Source organism: Triticum urartu, chromosome 6 (genome assembly GCF_003073215.2).
Source record: "Triticum urartu cultivar G1812 chromosome 6, Tu2.1, whole genome shotgun sequence".
In the NCBI taxonomy this organism is placed as follows: Eukaryota; Viridiplantae; Streptophyta; class Magnoliopsida; order Poales; family Poaceae; genus Triticum; species Triticum urartu.
This window is the reverse complement of record NC_053027.1, coordinates 445,472,212-445,493,164: the sequence shown is the minus strand read 5'-3', so window position 1 is coordinate 445,493,164 and position 20,953 is coordinate 445,472,212.

Genomic DNA, 20,953 nt, shown 5'->3' with positions numbered 1-20,953 from the left:
CATGTAGATCCTGCCACGACGCTTTGCTTGCAACTGCACCAGCTGACTACCCCACCATTCAAAATATACACGTATCCGGTTTGTGATTTGGAGTCATCCAGATCTGTGTCGAAGCTAGCATCGACGTAACCCTTTACGACGAGCTCTTCATAACCCTTTACGACGAGCTCTTCGTCACCTCCATAAATGAGAAACATATCCTTAGTCCTTTTCAGGTACTTTAGGATATTCTTGACCAATGTCCAGTGTTCCATGCCGGGATTACTTTGGTACCTTCCTACCAAACTTACGGCAAGGTTTACATCAGGTCTGGTACACAGCATGGCGTACATAATAGACCCTATGGCCGAGGCATAGGGGACGACACTCATCTTTTCTCGATCTTCTACCGTGGACGGGCATTGAGCCGTGCTCAATCTCGTACCTTGCAACACAGGCAAGAACCCCTTCTTGGATTGATCCATATTGAACTTCTTCAATATCTTGTCAAGGTACGTACTCTGTGAAAGACCAATGAGGCGTCTCGATCTATCTCTATAGATCTTGATGCCTAATATATAAGCTGCTTCTCCAAGATCCTTCATTGAAAAACACTTGTTCAAGTAGGCCTTTATGCTTTCCAAGAATTCTATATCATTTCCCATCAATAGTATGTCATCCACATATAATATGACAAATGCTACAAAGCTCCCACTCACTTTCTTGTAAACACAGGCTTCTCCATAAGTCTGCGTAAACCCAAACGCTTTGATCATCTCATCAAATCGAATGTTCCAACTCCAAGATGCTTGCACCAGCCCATAGATTGAGCGTTGGAGCTTGCACACCTTGTCAGCATTCTTAGGATCGACAAAACCTTCCGGCTGCATCATATACAATTCTTCCTTAAGTAAACCATTAAGGAATGTCGTTTTGACGTCCATTTGCCATATCTCATAATCATAGAATGCGGCAGTTGCTAACATGATTCGGACGGACTTCAGCTTTGCTACGGGTGAGAAAGTCTCATCGTAGTCAACCCTTGAACTTGTCGATAACCCTTAGCGACAAGCCGAGCCTTATAGATGGTCACATTACCATCTGCGTATGTCTTCTTCTTAAAGATCCATTTATTTTCTATGGCTCGCCGATCATCGGGCAAGTCAGTCAAAGTCCATACTTCATTTTCATACATGGATCCTATCTCGGATTTCATGGCTTCCAGCCATTTGTCGGAATCTGGGCCCGCCATCGCTTCTTCATAGTTCGAAGGTTCAGCATTGTCCAACAACATGATTTCCAGGACAGGGTTGCCGTACCACTCTGGTGCGGAACGTGTCCTTGTGGACCTATGAAGTTCAATAGCAACTTGATCTGAAGTTTCATGATCATCATCATTAACTTCCTCTCTAGTCGGTGCAGGCACCTCAGGAACATTTTCCTGAGCTGCGCCACTCTCCGGTTCAAGAGGCAATACTTCATCAAGTTCTACTTTCCTCCCACTTACTTCTTTCGAGAGAAACTCTTTCTCTAGAAAGGATCCATTCTTGGCAACAAAGATCTTGCCTTCGGATCTGAGGTAGAAGGTATACCCAATAGTTTCTTTAGGGTATCCTATGAAGATGCATTTTTCCGATTTGGGTTCGAGCTTTTCTGGTTGAAGTTTCTTCACGTAAGCATCGCATCCCCAAACTTTTAGAAACGACAACTTAGGTTTCTTCCCAAACCATAATTCATACGGTGTCGTGTCAACGGATTTCGACGGAGCCCTATTTAAAGTGAATGCGGCAGTCTCTAAAGCATAGCCCCAAAATGACAGCGGTAGATCGGTAAGAGACATCATAGATCGCACCATATCCAATAGAGTGCGATTACGACGTTCGGACACACCATTACGCTGAGGTGTTCCAGGCGGCATGAATTGTGAAACTATTCCATATTTCCTTAAGTGCGTGCCAAATTCGTGACTCAAATATTCTCCCCCATGATCTGATCGTAAGAACTTGATTTTCCTGTCACGTTGATTCTCAATCTCACTCTGAAATTCCTTGAACTTTTCAAAAGTCTCAGACTTGTGTTTCATTAAGTAGACATACCCATATCTACTCAAGTCATCAGTGAGGGTGAGAACATAACGATAGCCACCGCGAGCCTCAACACTCATTGGACTGCACACATCAGTATGTATGATTTCCAATAAGTTGGTTGCTCGCTCCATTGTTCTGGAGAACGGAGTCTTGGTCATTTTGCCCATGAGGCATGGTTCACACGTGTCAAATGATTCATAATCAAGAGACTCAAAAAGTCCATCTGCATGGAGTTTCTTCATGCGTTTGACACCAATGTGACCAAGGCGGCAGTGCCACAAGTATGTGGGACTATTATCAACCTTACATCTTTTGGTATTCACACTATGAATATGTGTAACATCACGTTCTAGATTAAATAAGAATAAACCATTGACCAGCGGGGCATGACCATAAAACATATCTCTCATATAAATACAACAACCATTATTCTCGGATTTAAATGAGTAGCCATCTCGTATTAAACGAGATCCTGATACAGTGTTCATGCTCAAAGGTGGCACTAAATAACAATTATTGAGGTTTAAAACTAATCCCATAAGTAAATGTAGAGGTAGCGTGCCGACGGCGATCGCATCGACCTTGGAACCATTCCCGACGCGCATCGTCACCTCGTCCTTCGCCAGTCTTCGCTTATTCCGCAGCTCCTGTTTTGAGTTACAAATATGAGCAACTGCACCGGTATCAAATACCCAGGAGCTACTACGAGTACTGGTAAGGTACACATCAGTAACATGTATATCACATATACCTTTGGTGTTGCCGGCCTTCTTGTCCGCTAAGTACTTGGGGCAGTTCCGCTTCCTGTGACCACTTCCCTTGCAATAAAAACACTCAGTCTCGGGCTTGGGTCCATTCTTTGGCTTCTTCCCGGCAGCTTTCTTACCGGGCGCGGCAACTCCCTTGTCATCCTTCTTGAAGTTCTTTTTACCCTTGCCTTTCTTGAACTTAGTGGTTTTATTCACCATCAACACTTGATGTTCCTTTTTGATTTCCACCTCCGCTGATTTCGGCATTGAATATACCTCAGGAATGGTCTTTTCCATCCCCTGCATATTGAAGTTCATCACAAAGCTCTTGTAGCTAGGTGGGAGCGATTGAAGGATTCTGTCAATGACCGCATCATCCGGGAGATTAACTCCCAGCTGAGACAAGCGGTTGTGCAACCCAGACATTTTGAGTATGTGCTCACTGACGGAACTATTCTCCTCCATCTTACAATTGTAGAACTTGTCGGAGACTTCATATCTCTCGACCCGGGCATGAGCTTGGAAAACCATTTTCAGCTCTTAGAACATCTCATATGCTCCGTGTTGCTCAAAACGCTTCTGGAGCCCCGGTTCTAAGCTGTAAAGCATGCCGCACTGAACCAGGGAGTAATCATCAGCACGGGACTGCCAAGCATTCATAACGTCTTGGTTTGCTGGAGGTGGTACTTCACCTAGCGGTGCTTCAAGGACATATGCTTTCTTGGCAGCTATGAGGATGATCCTCAAGTTCCGGACCCAGTTCGTATAGTTGCTACCATCGTCTTTCAGCTTGGTTTTCTCTAGGAACGCGTTGAAGTTGAGGACAACATTAGCGTGGGCCATTTGATCTACAAGACATATTGTAAAGATTTTAGACTAAGTTCATGATAATTAAGTTCATCTAATCAAATTATTTAATGAACTCCCACTCAGATAGACATCCCTCTAGTCATCTAAGTGATACATGATCCGATTCAACTAGGCCATGTCCGATGATCATGTGAGACAGACTAGTCATCATGGGTGAACATCTTCATGTTGATCGTATCTTCTATACGACTCATGTTCGACCTTTCGGTCTTCCGTGTTCCGAGGCCATGTCTGTACATGCTAGGCTCGTCAAGTCAACCTAAATGTTCTGCGTGTGTAAATCTGGCTTACACCCGTTGTATGCGAACGTTAGAACCTATCACACCCGATCATCACGTGGTGCTTCGGAACAACGGACCGTAGCAACGGTGCACAATTAGGGGGAGCACTTTCTTGAAATTATTGTGAGGGATCATCTTATTTATGCTACCGTCGTTCTAAGCAAATAAGATGTAAAACATGATAAACATCACATGCAATCAAATAGTGACATGATATGGCCAATATCATTTTGCTCCTTTTTGATCTCCATCTTCGGGGCGCCATGATCATCGTCGTCACCGGCATGACACCATGATCTCCATCATCATGACTTCATGAAGTTGTCTTGTCAACTATTACTTCTACTACTATGGCTAACGGTTAGCGATAAAGAAAAGTAATTACATGACGTATAAGTTGACACGCAGGTCATAAATAAATCTAGACAACTCCTATGGCTCCTGCAGGTTGTCATACTCATCGACATGCAAGTCGTGATTCCTATTACAAGAACATGATCAATCTCACACATCACATATATCATTCATCACATCCTTTTGGCCATATCACATCACACGACATATGGTGCAAAAACAAGTTAGACGTCCTCTAAATGTTGTTGCAAGTTTTTACGTGGCTGCTATAGGTTTCTAGCAAGAACGTTTCTTACCTACGCCCAAACCACAACGTGATATGCCAATTTCTATTTACCCTTCATAAGGACCCTTTTCATCGAATCCGATCCGACTAAAGTGGAAGAGACAGAGACCCGCTAGCCACCTTATGCAACCAGTGCATGTCAGTTGGTGGAACCAGTCTCACGTAAGCGTACGTGTAAGGTTGGTCCGGGCCGCTTCATCCCACGATGCCGCCGAATCAAGATAAGACTAGTAACGACAAGTAAATTGACAAAATCGACGCCCACAAAAACTTGTGTTCTACTCGTGCATAGAAACTACGCATAGACCTAGCTCATGATGCCACTGTTGGGGATCGTAGCAGAAATTTAAAGTTTTCTATGCATCACCAAGATCAATCTATGGAGTCATCTAGCAACGAGGGGAAGAGGAGTGCATCTACATACCCTTGTAGATCGCGAGCGGAAGCGTTCAAGAGAACGGGGATGATGGAGTCGTACTCGTCGTGATCCAAATCACCGATGATCCTAGCGCTGAACGGACGGCACCTTCGCGTTCAACACACGTACGGAGCGAGGACGTCTCCCGCGCCTTGATCCACCAAGGAGGAGGGAGAGTTCGAGGAAGAGGGCTCCAACAGCAGCACGACGGCGTGGTGGTGGTGGAGCAGTAGTACTCCGGTAGGGCTTCGCCAAGCTCTTGCGGAGGAGGAGAGGTGTTGGGGAGGGGAGGGGCTGTGCCTTGGATGTGGTGTGCAGCCCTCCCCTTGCCCCTCTATTTATAGGGGAAGGAGGAAGGGGGCCGGCCCCCTCTAGATGAGATCTAGAGGGGGACGGCGGCCAAGGGGAGGGGGCTTGCCCCCCAAGCAAGGGGGCGCCCCCCTTAGGGTTCCCCCCAACCCTAGGCGCATGGGCCCAAGGGGGGACGCGCCCAGCCCATGCAGGGCTGGTTCCCTTTCCTCTACGGCCCATTAGGCCCTCCGAGAGAGGTGGCCCCTTCCGGTGGACCCCGGAACCCCTCCGGTGGCCCCAGTACAATACTGATATGCCCCCGGACCTTTCCGGTGACCGTATGACAACTTCCTACATATAAATCTTCATCTCCGGACCATTCCGGAACTCCTCGTGACGTCCAGGATCTCATCCGGGACTCCAAACAATATTCGATAATCACATACAAGTCTTCCTAATAACCCTAGCGTCATCGAACCTTAAGTGTGTAGACCCTACGGGTTCGGGAACCATGCAGACATGACCGAGACAACTCTCCGGCCAATAACCAACAGCAGGATCTGGATACCCATGTTGGCTCCCACATGTTCCATGATGATCTCATCGTATGAACCACAATGTCGAGGATTCAAGCAATCCCGTATACAATTCCCTTTGTCAATCGGTACGTTACTTGCCCGAGATTCGATCGTCGGTATCCCAATACCTCGTTCAATCTCGTTACCGGCAAGTCACTTTACTCGTTCCGTAATGCATGATCCCGTGACCAACTACTTAGTCACACTGAGCTCATTATGATGATGCAATACCGAGTGGGCCCAGAGATACCTCTCCGTCATACGGAGTGACAAATCCCAGTCTCGATTCATGCCAAGCCAACAGACACTTTCAGAGATACCTGTAGTGTACCTTTATAGCCACCCAGTTACGTTGTGACGTTTGGTACACCCAAAGCACTCCTACGGTATCCGGGAGTTGCACAATCTCATGGTCTAAGGAAATGATACTTGACACTTAGAAAAGCTCTAGCAGAAGAACTACACGATCTTGTGCTATGCTTAGGATTGGGTCTTGTCCATCACATCATTCTCCTAATGATGTGATCCCGTTATCAATGACATCCAATGTCCATGGTCAGGAAACCGTAACCATCTATTGATCAACGAGCTAGTCAACTAGAGGCTCACTAGGGACATGTTGTGGTCTATGTATTCACACATGTATTACGATTTCCGGATAACACAATGATAGCATGAACAATAGACAATTATCATGAACAAGGAAATATAATAATAACCAATTTATTATTGCCTCTAGGGCATATTTCCAACAACAAAGTAGCGTAAGTATTTCCCTCAGTTTTGAGAACCAAGGTATCAATGCAGTAGGAGGCCACGCACGAGTCCCTCGCACCTACACAAACAAATAAATCCTCGCAACCAACGCGATAAGGGGTTGTCAATCCCTACATGGTCACTTACGAGAGTGAGATCTGATAGATATGATAAGATAATATTTTTTGGTATTTTTATGATAAAGATGGAAAGTAAAATAAAAGGAAAAGGAAATAAATAAGTATTGGAAGATTAATATGATGGAGGATAAACCCGGGGGCCATAGGTTTCACTAGTGGCTTCTCTCAAGAGCATAAGTATTCACGGTGGCCAAACAAATTACTGTTGAGCAATTGACAAAATTGAGCATAGTTATGAGAATATCTAGGTATGATCATGTATATAGGCATCACGTCTGAGACAAGTAGACCGACTCCTGCCTGCATCTACTACTATTACTCCACACATCGACCACTATCCTGCATGCATCTAGAGTGTTAAGTTCATAAGAAAGGAGTAACGCTTTAAGCAAGATGACATGATGTAGAGGGATAAACTCATGCAATATGAAATAAACCCCATCTTGTTATCCTCGATGGCAACAATACAATACGTGCCTTGCTGCCCCTACTGTCACTAGGAAAGGACACCGCAAGATTGAACCCAAAGCTAAGCACTTCTCCCATTGCAAGAAAGATCAATCTAGTAGGCCAAACCAAACTGATAATTCGAAGAGACTTGCAAAGATACCCAATCATACATAAAAGAATTCAGAGAAGATTCAAATATTGTTCATAGATAAACTTGATCATAAACCCACAATTCATCGGTCTCAACAAACACACCGCGAAAGAAGATTACATCGAATAGATCTCCACAAGAGAGGGGAGAACTTTGTATTGAGATCCAAAAAGAGAGAAGAAGCCATCTATCTAATAACTATGGACCCGTAGGTCTGAGGTAAACTACTCACACTTCATCGGAGGGGCTATGGTGTTGATGTAGAAGCCCTCCGTGATTCATGCCCCCTCCGGCGGAGCTCCGGAACAGGCCCCAAGATGGGATCTCGTGGATACAGAAAGTTACGGCGGTGGAATTAGGGTTTTGGCTCCGTATCTGGTAGTTTGGGGGTACGTAGGTATATATAGGAGGAAGGAGTACGTCGGTGGAGCAACAGGGGGCCCACGAGGGTGGAGGGCGCACCTGGGGGGGGGGGGTAGGCGCGCCCCTACCTCGTGCCCTCCTTGTTGATTGCTTGACATAGGGACCAAGTCCTCTGGATCATGTTCGTTCCGAAAATCACGTTCCCGAAGGTTTCATTCCGTTTGGACTCCGTTTGATATTCTTTTTCTGCGAAACCCTAAAATAGGCAAAAAACAACAATTCTGGGCTGGGCCTCCGGTTAATAGGTTAGTCCCAAAAATAATATAAAAGTGTATAATAAAGTCCAATAATGTCCTAAACAGAATATAATATAGCATGGAACAATCAAAATATATAGATACGTTGGAGACGTATCATAGCCTACTCCAGTTTTGCGGTGGATTGCCTCGAGGGGCTGAGGATTAACTAGTAGAGTGGATGAACAGCCTTAGGAGGTGAGGTGTTCTTGAGCTTGATGAGCTGGTGAATGTGAAGGTGGTCTCCCTCCATCCCCTGCTATGGTGGTGGCTAAGTCCTATTTATAGTGGCCTTGGTCCTTGCTACCTCTTGAGCACTACGTTGGTTTTCCCCGAAGAGGAAGGGATGATGCAGCAAAGTAGCGTAAGTATTTCCCTCAGTTTTTTAGAACCAAGGTATCAATCCAGTAGGAGGCTACGCGCGAGTCCCTCGTACCTGCACAAAACAAATAAATCCTCGCAACCAACGCGATAAGGGGTTGTCAATCCCTACACGGCCACTTACGAGAGTGAGATCTGATAGATATGATAAGATAATATTTTTTGTATTTTTATGATAGAGATGCAAAGTCAAATAAAAGCAAAGGAAATAACTAAGTATTGGAAGATTAATATGGTGAAGATAGACCCGGGGGCCATAGGTTTCACTAGTGGCTTTTCTCAAGAGCATAGGTATTCTACGGTGGGTGAACGAATTATTGTTGAGCAATTGACATAATTGAGCATAGTTATGAGAATATCTAGGTATGATCATGTATATAGGCATCACGTCCGAGACAAGTAGACCGACTCCTGACTGCATCTACTACTATTACTCCACTCATCGACTGCTATCCAGCATGCATCTAGAGTATTAAGTTAATAAAAACAGAGTAACACCTTAAGCAAGATGACATGATGTAGAGGGATAAACTCATGCAATATGATGAAAACCCCATCTTGTTATCCTCGATAGCAATAATACAATACGTGCCTTGCTGCCCCTACTGTCACTGGGAAAGGACACCGCAAGATTGAACCCAAAGCTAAGCACTTCTCCCATTGCAAGAAAGATCAATCTAGTAGGCCAAACCAAACTGATAATTCAAAGAGACTTGCAAAGATAACCAATCATACATAAAAGAATTCAGAGAAGATTCAAATATTGTTCATAGATAGACTTGATCATAAACCCACAATTCATCAATCTCAACAAACACACCGCAAAAAGAAGATTACATCGAATAGATCTCCACAAGAGAGGGGGAGAACATTGTATTGAGATCCAAAAAGAGAGAAGAAGCCATCTAGCTAATAACTATGGACCCATAGGTCTGAGGTGAACTACTCACACTTCATCGGAGGGGCTATGGTGATGATGTAGAAGCCCTCCGTGGTCGATGCCCCCTCCGGCGGAGCTCCGGAACAGGCCCCAGGATGGGATCTCGTGGATACAGAAAGTTACGTCGGTGGAATTAGGGTTTTGGCTCCGTATATGATCGTTTGGGGGTACGTAGGTATATATAGGAGGAAGGAGTACGTCAGTGGAGCAACAGGGGGCCCACGAGGGTGGAGGGCGCGCCTGGGGGGGGGGGGCCCACGAGGGTGGAGGGCGCGCCTGGGGGGGGCCCACGAGGGTGGAGGGCGCGCCTGGGGGGGGTAGGCATGCCCCCCTACCTCGTGGCCTCCTCTTTTGTGTCTTGACGTAGGGTCCAAGTCTCCCGGGTCTTGTTCGTTGAGAAAATCACGTTCCCGAAGGTTCCATTCCGTTTGGACTCCGTTTGATATTCCTTTTCTTCGAAACCCTAAAATAGGCAAAAAAACAACAATTCTGGGTTGGGCCTCCGGTTAATAGGTTACTCCCAAAAATAATATAAAAGTGGATAATAAAGCCCAATAATGTCCAAAACAGTAGATAATATAGCATGGAGCAATCAAAAATTATAGATACATTGGAGACATATCAAGCATCCCCAAGCTTAAGTCTTGCTCGTCCTCGACTAGGTAAATGATAAAAACATAATTTTTGATGCGGAGTGCTACTTGGCATAATTTTAATGTATTTCGTCTTAATTGTGGTATGAATATTCAGATCTGAAAGATTCAAGACAAAAGTTCATATTGACATAAAAATAATAATACTTCAAGCATACTAACAAAGCAATTATGTCTTCTCAAAATAACATGGCCAAAGAAAGTTCATCCCTACAAAATCATATAGTTTAGTCATGCTCCATTTTCGTCACACAAGAATGCTCTCATCATGCACAACCCCGATGACAAGCCAAGCAATTGTTTCATACTTTAGTAATCTCAAATTATAAACTTTCACGCAATACATGAGCGCGAGCCATGGATATAGCACTATGGGTGGAATAGAATATGATGATGGGGGGTTATGTGGAGAAGACAAAAAAAGAGATAGTCTCACATCAACGAGGCTAATCAACGGGCTATGGAGATGCCCATCGATTGATGTTAATGCAAGGAGTAGGGATTGCCATGCAACGGATGCACTAGAGCTATAAATGTATGAACGCTCAACAAAAGAAACTAAGTGGGTGTGCATCCAACTTGCTTGCTCACGAAGACCTAGGGCACTTGAGGAGGCCCATTGTTGGAATATACAAGCCAAGTTCTATAATGAAAAATTCCCACTAGTATATAAAAGTGATAAGACAAAAGACTCTCTATCATGAAGATTATGGTGCTACTTTGAAGCACAAGCGTGGAAAAAGGATAGTAGCATTGTCCCTTCTTTATATATATATATATATTAGCCTTTTTTTATTTGGCCTTCCCCCTTTTTTTATTTGGGACAATGCTCTATGAATGATGATCATCACACTTCTATTTATTTACAACTCAATGATTACAGCTCGATACTTAGAACAAGATATGACTCTATATGAATGCCTCCGGCGGTGTACCGGGATATGCAATGAACCAAGAGTGACATGTATGAAAGAATTATGAACGGTGGCTTTGCCACAAATACTATGTCAACTACATGGTCATGGTAATCAATATGACAATGATGAATGTGTCATGATGAACGGAATGGTGGAAAGTTGCGTGGCAATATATCTCGGAATGGCTATGGAAATGCCATAATAGGTAGGTATGGTGGCTGTTTTGAGGAAGATATAAGGAGGTTTATGTGTGAAAGAGCGTATCATATTGTCACACCCACGATGCGGCTATATCTCCCACGTGTCGGAGCACGACTTAGAGGCATAACCGCATAGTAGGCATGTCGCAAGAGGGGTAATCTTTACACATCCCATGTACTGAATAAGAGAGGGATAAAGAGTTGGCTTACAATCGCCACTTCACACAATACGTAAATATAGCATTACATCAACCAGAATACAATCAAGGTCTGACTACGGAACCAAATAAAGAAAGACAACCCCTAATGCTAGATCCCCGATCGCCCCGACTGGGCTCCGCTACTGATCAACTGGAAACGAAAACAACACAACGAACACAATCTTCATCGAGCTCCCACTTGAGCTCAGTTGCGTCATCTGCACTGGTATCATCGGCACCTGCAACTGGTTTTGGAAGTATCTGTGAGTCACGAGGACTCAACAATCTCACACCCGCGAGATCAAGACTATTTAAGCTTATGGGTAGGAAAAGGTAGTGAGGTGGAGCTTCAACAAGCACTAGCATATATGGTGGCTAACATACGCAAATAAGAGTGAGAAGAGAAGAAAAGCACGGTCGTGAACTAGAAGTGATCAAGAAGTGATCCTGAGACTACTTACGTTCAAGCATAACACAAGAACCGTGTTCACTTCCCGGACTCCGCCGGAAAGAGACCATCACGGCTACACACACGGTTGATGCATTTTAATTAAGTTAAGTGTCAAGTTCTCTACAACCGGATATTAACAAATTCCCATCTGCCCATAACCGCGGGCACGGCTTTCGAAAGTTCAAAACCCTGCAGGGGTGTCCCAACTTAGCCCATCACAAGCTCTCACGGTCAACGAAGGATATTCCTTCTCCCAGGAAGACCCGATCAGACTCGGAATCCCGGTTACAAGACATTTTGACAATGGTAAAACAAGACCAGCAAAGCCACCCGAATGTGCCAACAAATCCCGATAGGAGCTGCACATATCTCGTTCTCAGGGCACACCGGATGAGCAAGACGTCGGGTTGGCATAGACCCTGGTTGCCCAGGGGGCGCCGGACATCGCCCAGTTTGGACCAACACTTAGAGAAGCACTGGCCCCGGGGGGGGGGGGTTAAAATAAAGATGACCCTTGAGTCCGCGAAACCCAAGGGAAAAAAGGCTAGGTGGCAAATGTAAAACTAAGGTTGGGCCTTGCTGGAGGAGTTTTATTCAAAGCGAACTGTCAAGGGGTTCCCATAATACCCAACCGCGTAAGGAATGCAAAATCAAGGAACATAACACTGGTATGACGGAAACTAGGGCAGAAAGAGTGTAACAAAACACCGGGCATAAGGCCGAGCCTTCCACCCTTTACCAAGTATATAGGTGCATTAATTAAGCAATGTATATATAGTGATATCCCAACAAAATCGATGTTCCAACATGGAAAAAACTTCATCTTCACCTGCAACTAGCAACGCTATAAGAGGGGCTGAGCAAAGCGGTAACATAGCCAAACAATAGTTTGCTAGGAAAGGTGGGTTAGCGGCTTGACAAGGCAATATGGGAGGCATGATAAAGCAAGTGGTAGGTATCGCGGCATAGAAAAAGAGCGAGAAACTAGCAAGCAAAGATAGAAGTGATTTCGAGGGTATGGTCATCTTGCCCGAGATCCCGCAAGGAAGAAGAACGAGTCCATGAAGAAGACAAGCGGACGTAGTCGAATGAATCCTCACAAACGCGACGTTATCGGAACTAACCCGAAGAAGCAACACCGGAATGAAGCAAACAACATAGTAAACAACCACCACATAAGCATGACATGATGCACAACCAAGTATGATGCATGTCCGGTTTAATGAGGCATGGCAATATGGCAAAGTGCACAAGCAATTCTACAAATTAAGTGGAGCTCAATATGCAACGAGTTGCATATTGATGAAACACCACATTCCGGTTATTTAGTTCGATCTCGTTTATGTACCCAACAATATTAAATGTTGATTAACATGGCAAGAGGTGGAGCAAATGAAAACTACCTATCTAGGCAAGTTTAAATGAGGTCGGAACAACAAGCAAGAAGTCCGGAAAAATCCTCATGAGCATATTATAGATTTGGTACTGTTCTGCCCTAAACACAATTTTAGAGTTATTAAACATGCAAAGTAATGACACCATGTCAAACTAGGCATTTTTCTACCCCAAATACATATAAATTTTATTAAGTTTGGAGCTACGGTTATTAAGTTATGAATTTAATCATTTTAGCATGGAATTTAAGCAATTTAATGCAAGCAGCAGTTTAAACATTTTAAACATGGTTGAAAGTTGCACATTATGAAACTAGATGAAAAAGTAAGCATTTTTCATATATAAAACATTTTAATATGATGCACGGTTGATGAGTTTTTATATGCATGAAGTGCAAGGGTTAATCTGCAAAACTGTAAATCCCTGGTTAATTAGCAAATTCAAAGAACCTAAAAAAACATCTACTGGGCTGAAACTTGCTGGCCCAACAGGAATAGGGGATCTGGAGGGGTCTGCTCACATCGGGCCTAGCAGGCCGAAACTGAAGCTGGGCCAGAGAGGAGGCGCATTGGGCCGACGGGGAATCATCACGGACCGAAATAGCGAGGCTAGCCCAACAGGAAGAAAAAAAGAAGGGGTGCATGGCAACCCACCATGGGCCAAGGCCCACTGGATCTGGCGAAGAGGAGCTGGGCAGGCCGCGAAGGAGCGAGCTGGGCGTGGAGGCGCGGTCAACGGAAACAGTGCTTGTCCTCTCCTCCAGGAGATCGAGCAAGGTAGGGAAAAACAGGGCGCGTTCGTCTACCCGACAGCCTATCTGAGCAAGGCAGGGAAAAAGCAGAGCAGCGGCGGCCTAGGACTTGCGATGGAGGACAGCGGGCGTGGATCCGGCGGGGTGGAGCCGATCTAACCGACGGTGAGGTTGAGGAAGCTCCAAGCAGTGGCGGCTCCCTGCTACGGCAAGTCACAGAGAGAGATGTAAGGGGAAGAGAAAGAAGAGGTCAGAGAGAAGAGAGGTAGGGTGTGGGGATGCCTGGTGGTGCTTTCTCCGGCGAGCTCTGTCGCAGAGGCGACGGGGTCCAGTAGGTCAGGCAAGGAGAGGTTGTCATGGACGAGGAGGAGGTTGCGGCCTCGGACGCTCGCGGGCGCAGGGATGCGCGAAGCAGGTGGTTGAAGGCGACTGGAGGCCGGAGGTGACGCTGGTTGGGGATGAGGAGGCCCTCAAGGCAGAGGCGCACGAAGCTCGGGCGGCCGGCGACTTGACTCCGGTGATTCGGGGCTGATGAAGAGCTCCGGTGCGAGGCCGCCATGTGAGGGGGGATCGGGGATGAGGGATTGGTCAGGCGGGGTAATTGCCTCGATCCGAAACTAGATCGAGTGCTAGATAGGCAGGCGTAGGGATCGATGGAGGCAGGGGCTGGCGGATTGGATCGGGGCAAATGAGGGGATCCCGAGGAAGAAAGGTAGGTGGGTGGCGCGGCTCGGGAATGAGTGGTTGGATGGGACAGGATCCCTAGATTTTAGGGTTTTGTCTGGTTATATAGGTAGGGGATTAGGTGTTAGACTATTTGGTCCCTCCGATAAAAATCGGACGGTCCGAGAAGAATAGGTTAGGTAGCCCAATAAACAAAACGGAGATGTTTTGTAGACGTTTGGAGATGATCCGGATCCAACGGTGACGACTGACAGGGTCGGGTTCGGGGAAGTTTCGGACACGCACGCGAGGGGTCGGTTGGAACTTGTGGGCTGTGCAGAAGGGCACGAGCTGAGAGAAGAGAAGAGAGAGAGACCCGGAGACCGAAAACGTCCGACGATTTGACCGACTATAATGTCGCTATAGTTATCCGTTGGGGCGTCAAACGGACTCCGAATGCGATGAAACTTGGCAGGCGGCCTACTGACAACATAACAACACCGCATGCCAACTTCAACCCATTCCGAGAACATTTCCGGCCACTTACAAAATAATATTTCAGACGTGCCGCGGGAGCGTGCAAGTGTGTCTGGGCTCAGAACGGACAACGGAAGGAACTGGGGGAACCCGGACAGATGCAAGTTTTGAAAACATGAAGATGCAATGCACATGATGACATGGCAAGATGCAACACACAAGCAAATGACAAGGCAACCACAACGAATAACTGGAAGACACCTGGCGCAACGGTCTCGGGGCATCACACATATCACGGGGTTTGGATGCACCGGCGAAGTTTGCACCAACTCTCAATGTGAGAAAGGGCAATGCACGGTACCGAAGAGGCTAGCAATGATGGAAGGGTGAGAGTGCGTATAATCCATTGACTCAACATTAGTCATAAAGAACTCACATACTTATTGCAAAAATCTACAAGTCATCAAAAACCTCGGCACTACGCGCATGCTCCTAGGGGGATAGATTGGTAGGAAAAGATCATCGCTCGTCCCCGACCGCCACTCATAAGGAAGACAATCAAAAAACACTTCATGTTTCAAATTTGTTACATAACGTTTACCATACGTGCATGCTACGGGACTTGCAAACTTCAGCACAAGCATTTCTCAAATTCATAACTACTCGGGGCTGATGAAGAGCTCCGGCGCGCCGCCTACCTCGTGGCCTCCCCTTTTGTGTCTTGACGTAGGGTCCAAGTCTCCCGGGACTTGTTTGTTGAGAAAATCACGTTCCCAAAGGTTTCATTCCGTTTGGACTCCGTTTGATATTCCTTTTCTTCGAAACCCTAAAACAGGCAAAAAACAGCAATTCTGGGTTGGGCCTCCGGTTAATAGGTTAGTCCCAAAAAATAATATAAAAGTGGATAATAAAGCCCAATAATGTCCAAAACAGTAGATAATATAGCATGGAGCAATCAAAAATTATAGATATGTTGGAGACGTATCAAGCATCCCCAAGCGTAATTCCTGCTCGTCCTCGAGTAGGTAAATGATAAAAACAGAATTTTTGATGCGGAGTGCTACTTGGCATAATTTTAATGCAATTCTTCTTAATTGTGGTATGAATATTAAGATCCGAAAGATTGAAGACAAAAGTTCATATTGACATAAAAATAATAATACTTTAAGCATACTAACAAAGCAATTATGTCTTCTCAAAATAACATGGCCAAAGAAAGTTATCCCTACAAAATCATATAGTCTGGCTATGCTCCATCTTCACCACACAAAATATTTAAATCATGCACAACCCCAATGACAAGCCAAGCAACTGTTTCATACTTTTGACATTCTCAAAACTTTTTCAATTTTCACGCAATACATGAGCGTGAGCCATGGACATAACACTATAGGTGGAATAGAATGGTGGTTGTGGAGAAGACAAAAAAGGAGAAGATAATCTCACATCAACTAGGCGTATCAACGTGCTATGGAGATGCCCATCAATAGATATCAATGTGAGTGAGTAGGGATTGCCATGCAACGGATGCACTAGAGTTATAAGTATATGAAAGCTCAAAAAGAAACTAAGTGGGTGTGCATCCAACTTGCTTGCTCATGAAGACCTAGGGCATTTTGAGGAAGCCCATCATTGGAATATACAAGCCAAGTTCTATAATGAAAAATTCCCACTAGTATATGAAAGTGATAACATGAGAGACTCTCTACTATGAATATCATGGTGCTACTTTGAAACACAAGTGTGGTAAAAGGATAGTAACATTGTCCCTTCTCTCTTTTTCTCTCATTTTTTATTTGGGCCTTTTCTCTTTTTTTATGGCCTCTTTTCTTTCTCTTTTTTTATTCTTCGTCTGGAGTCTCATCCCGACTTGTGGGGGAATCATAGTCTCCATCATCCTTTCCTCACTGGGACAATGCTCTAATAATGATGATCATCACACTTTTATTTTTCTTACAACTCAACAATTACAACTCAATGTCTAGAACAAAGTATGAATCTATATGGATGCCTCAGGCGGTGTACCGGGATATGCAATGATGCATGAGTGACACGTATAAAAGAATTATGAATGGTGGCTTTGCCACAAATACGATGTCAACTACATGATCATGCTAAGCAATATGACAATGATGGAGTGTGTCATGATAAACGGAAAGGTGGAAAGTTGCATGGCAATATATCTCGGAATGGCTATGGAAATGCCATAATAATTAGGTATGGTGGCTGTTTTGAGGAAGGTATATGGTGGGTGTATGGTACCGGCGAAAGGTGTGCGGTATTAGAGAGGCTAGCAAAGGTGGAAGGGTGAGAGTGCGTATAATCCATGGACTCAACATTAGTCATAAAGAACTCATATACTTATTGCAAAAATCTACAAGTTATCAAAGCAAAGTATTACGCGCATGCTCCTAGGGGGATAGATTGGTAGGAAAAGACCATCGCTCATCCCCGACCGCCACTCATAAGGAAGACAATCAAAAAATAAATCATGCTCTGACTTCATCACATAATGGTTCACCATACATGCATCCTACGGGAATCACAAACTTTAACACAAGTATTTATCAAATTCACAACTACCCAACTAGCACAACTTTAATATCACCATGTTTATATCTCAAAACAATTATCAAGTATCAAACTTCTCATAGTATTCAACACACTCATAAGAAAGTTTTATTATTAATTTGTATACCAAGCATATTAGGACTTTAAGCAAATTACCATTCTATTTAAGACTCTCAAAATAATCTAAGTGAAGCATGAGAGATCAATAGTTTCTATAAAACAAATCCACCACCATGCTCTAAAATATATAAGTGAAGTACTAGAGCAAAACTACATAACTCAAAAGATATAAGCGAAGCACATAGATCATTCTAACAAATTTCAAATCATGTATGGCTCTCTCAAAAGGTGTGTACAGCAAGGATGATTGTGGTAAACTAACAAATATAGACTCAAATCATACAAGACGCTCCAAGCAAAACACATATCATGTGGTGAATAAAAATATAGCTCCAAGTAAAGTTACCGATAGAAGTAGACGAAAGAGGGGATGCCTTCCGGGGCATCCCCAAGCTTTGGCCTTTAGGTGTCCTTAGATTATCTTGGGAGTGCCATGGGCATCCCCAAGCTTAGTCTATTGCCACTCCTTGTTCCACAATCCATCAAATCTTTACCCAAAACTTGAAAACTTCACAACACAAAACTTAAAGTAGAAAATCTCGTGAGCTCCGTTAGCGAAAGAATATAAAAGACCACTTCAAGGTACTGTAATGAACTCATTCTTTATTTATATTGGTGTTATACCTACTGTATTCCAACTTCTCTATGGTTTATAAACTATTTTACTAGCCATAGATTCATCAAAATAAGGAAACAACACACGAAAAACAGAATCTGTCAAAAACAGAACAGTCTGTAGTAATCTGTAGCTAGCACAAGATCGGGAACCCCAAAAATTCTAAAATAAATTGCTGGAGGTGAGGAATTTATCTATTAATTATCTTCAAAAATAATTAACTAAATATCACTTTCCAAATAAAAATGGCAGCAGTTCTCGTGAGCGCTAAAGTTTCTGTTTTTTACAGCAAGTGTAACTAGACTTTCCCCAAGTCTTCCCAACGGTTCTACTTGGCACAAACACTAATTAAACACAAAAAACACAACCAAAACAGAGTATAGATAAATTATTTATCAAATAGCAGCAATGAAAAATATTGGGTTGTCTCCCAACAAGCGCTTTTCTTTAAAGCCTTATAGCTAGGTATTGATAATTTTAATGATGCTCACATGAAGGACAAGAATTGAAGCACAAAAGGAGCATCATAAAGCATGTGACAAACACATCTAAGTCTAACATACTTGCTATGCATAGGCATATTATAGGCAAACAAATTATCATGGAAAGCAAAAACTAGCATATGCAAGAAAGCGGAAAGAAACACTAGCAAACTCAACATAACGAGAGGTAATTTAGTAACATGAAAATTTCTACCACCATATTTTCCTCTCTCATAATAATTATATCTAGGATCATAATCAAATTAAACAAAATATCTATCACAAAAAATATTTTCAACACGATCCACATGCATGCAAAGTTGACACTCGTCCGAAATAGTGGGATTAACATTAACTAAAGTCATGACCTTTCCAAACACACTTTTATCAAAAACTTCATAAGATTGAAAATTCTCCAAATATGTGGGATCTAAAGTTGACATTCTTCCAAACCCACTTTCAATATTATTGCAAACATTATAATCAATCTCATATTCATCATGGGGCTTAAATAAATTTTCAAGATCAAAAGAAGTATCACCCCAATCATGATCGTTCCAACAAGTAGAGGACATAGCAAAATTAGCATCCCCGAGCTTAGGGTTTTGCATATTATTAGCACAATTGACATTAATAGAATTTATAATAACATCATTGCAATCATGCTTTTTATTCAAAGATCTATCGTGAATCACTTCATAAAATACTTCATCGCAATTTTCAGATTCACGAATTTCAAGCAGAACTTCATAAAGATAATCTAGTGCACAAAACTCACTAGCAATTGGTTCAACATAACTGGATCTCTTAAAAAGATTAGCAAGCGGATGAGGATCCATAGATCTTAGGTTCTCTGTTTAGTAATAAATAAATGACTATTCCAACCATACGAGCCAACAAGAAACAGGCAAAAAGAGGAAAATAGAGAAAGAGAGGGAGGATAGAGAGAAAGGGCGAATAAAACAGTAAGGGTGAAGTGGGGGAGAGGAAAACGAGAGGCAAATGGAAAATAATGTAATGCGGGAGATAAGGGTATGTCATGGGTAGTTGGTATATTGACTTTTGCGTAGACCTCCCCGGCAACGGCGCCAGAAATCCTTCTTGCTACCTCTTGAGCACTGCGTTGGTTTTCCCCGAAGAGGAAGGGATGATGCAGCAAAGTAGCGTAAGTATTTCCCTCAGTTTTTGAGAACCAAGGTATCAATCCAGTAGGAGGCTACGCGCGAGTCCCTCGTACCTACACAAAACAAATAAATCCTCGCAACCAACGCGAATAGGGGTTGTCAATCCCGACACGGCCACTTATGAGAGTGAGATCTGATAGATATGATAAGATAATATTTTTGGTATTTTTGTGATAAAGATGCAAAGTAAAATAAAGGCAAAGTAAAAAGCAAAGGAAATAACTAAGTAGTAGGAGATTAATATGATAAAGATAGATCTGGGGGCCATAGGTTTCACTAGTGGCTTCTCTCAAGAGCATAAGTATTCTAGGTGGGTGAAGAAATTACTGTTGAGCAATTGACAGAATTGAGCATAGTTATGAGAATATCTAGGTATGATCATGTATATAGGCATCACGTCCGAGACAAGTAGACCGACTCGAGCCTGCATCTACTACTATTACTCCACTCATCGACCGCTATCCAGCATGCATCTGGAGTATTAAGTTAAAACAGAGTAACGCCTTAAGCAAGATGACATGATGTAGAGGGATAGACTCATGCAATATGATGAAAACCCCATCTTGTTATCCTCGATGGCAACAATACAATATGTGCCTTGCTGCCCTACTGTCAGTGGGAAAGGACACCGCAAGATTGAACCCAAAGCTAAGCACTTCTCCCATTGCAAGAAAGATCAATCTAGTAGGCCAAACCAAACTGATAATTCGAAGAGACTTGCAAAGATAACCAATCATACATAAAATAATTCAGAGAATTTTAAATATTGTTCATAGATGGACTTGATCATAAACCCACAATTCATCGATCTCAACAAACACACCGCAAAAAGAATATTACAACGAATAGTTCTCCACAAGAGAGGGGGAGAACATTGTATTGAGATCCAAAAAGAGAGAAGAA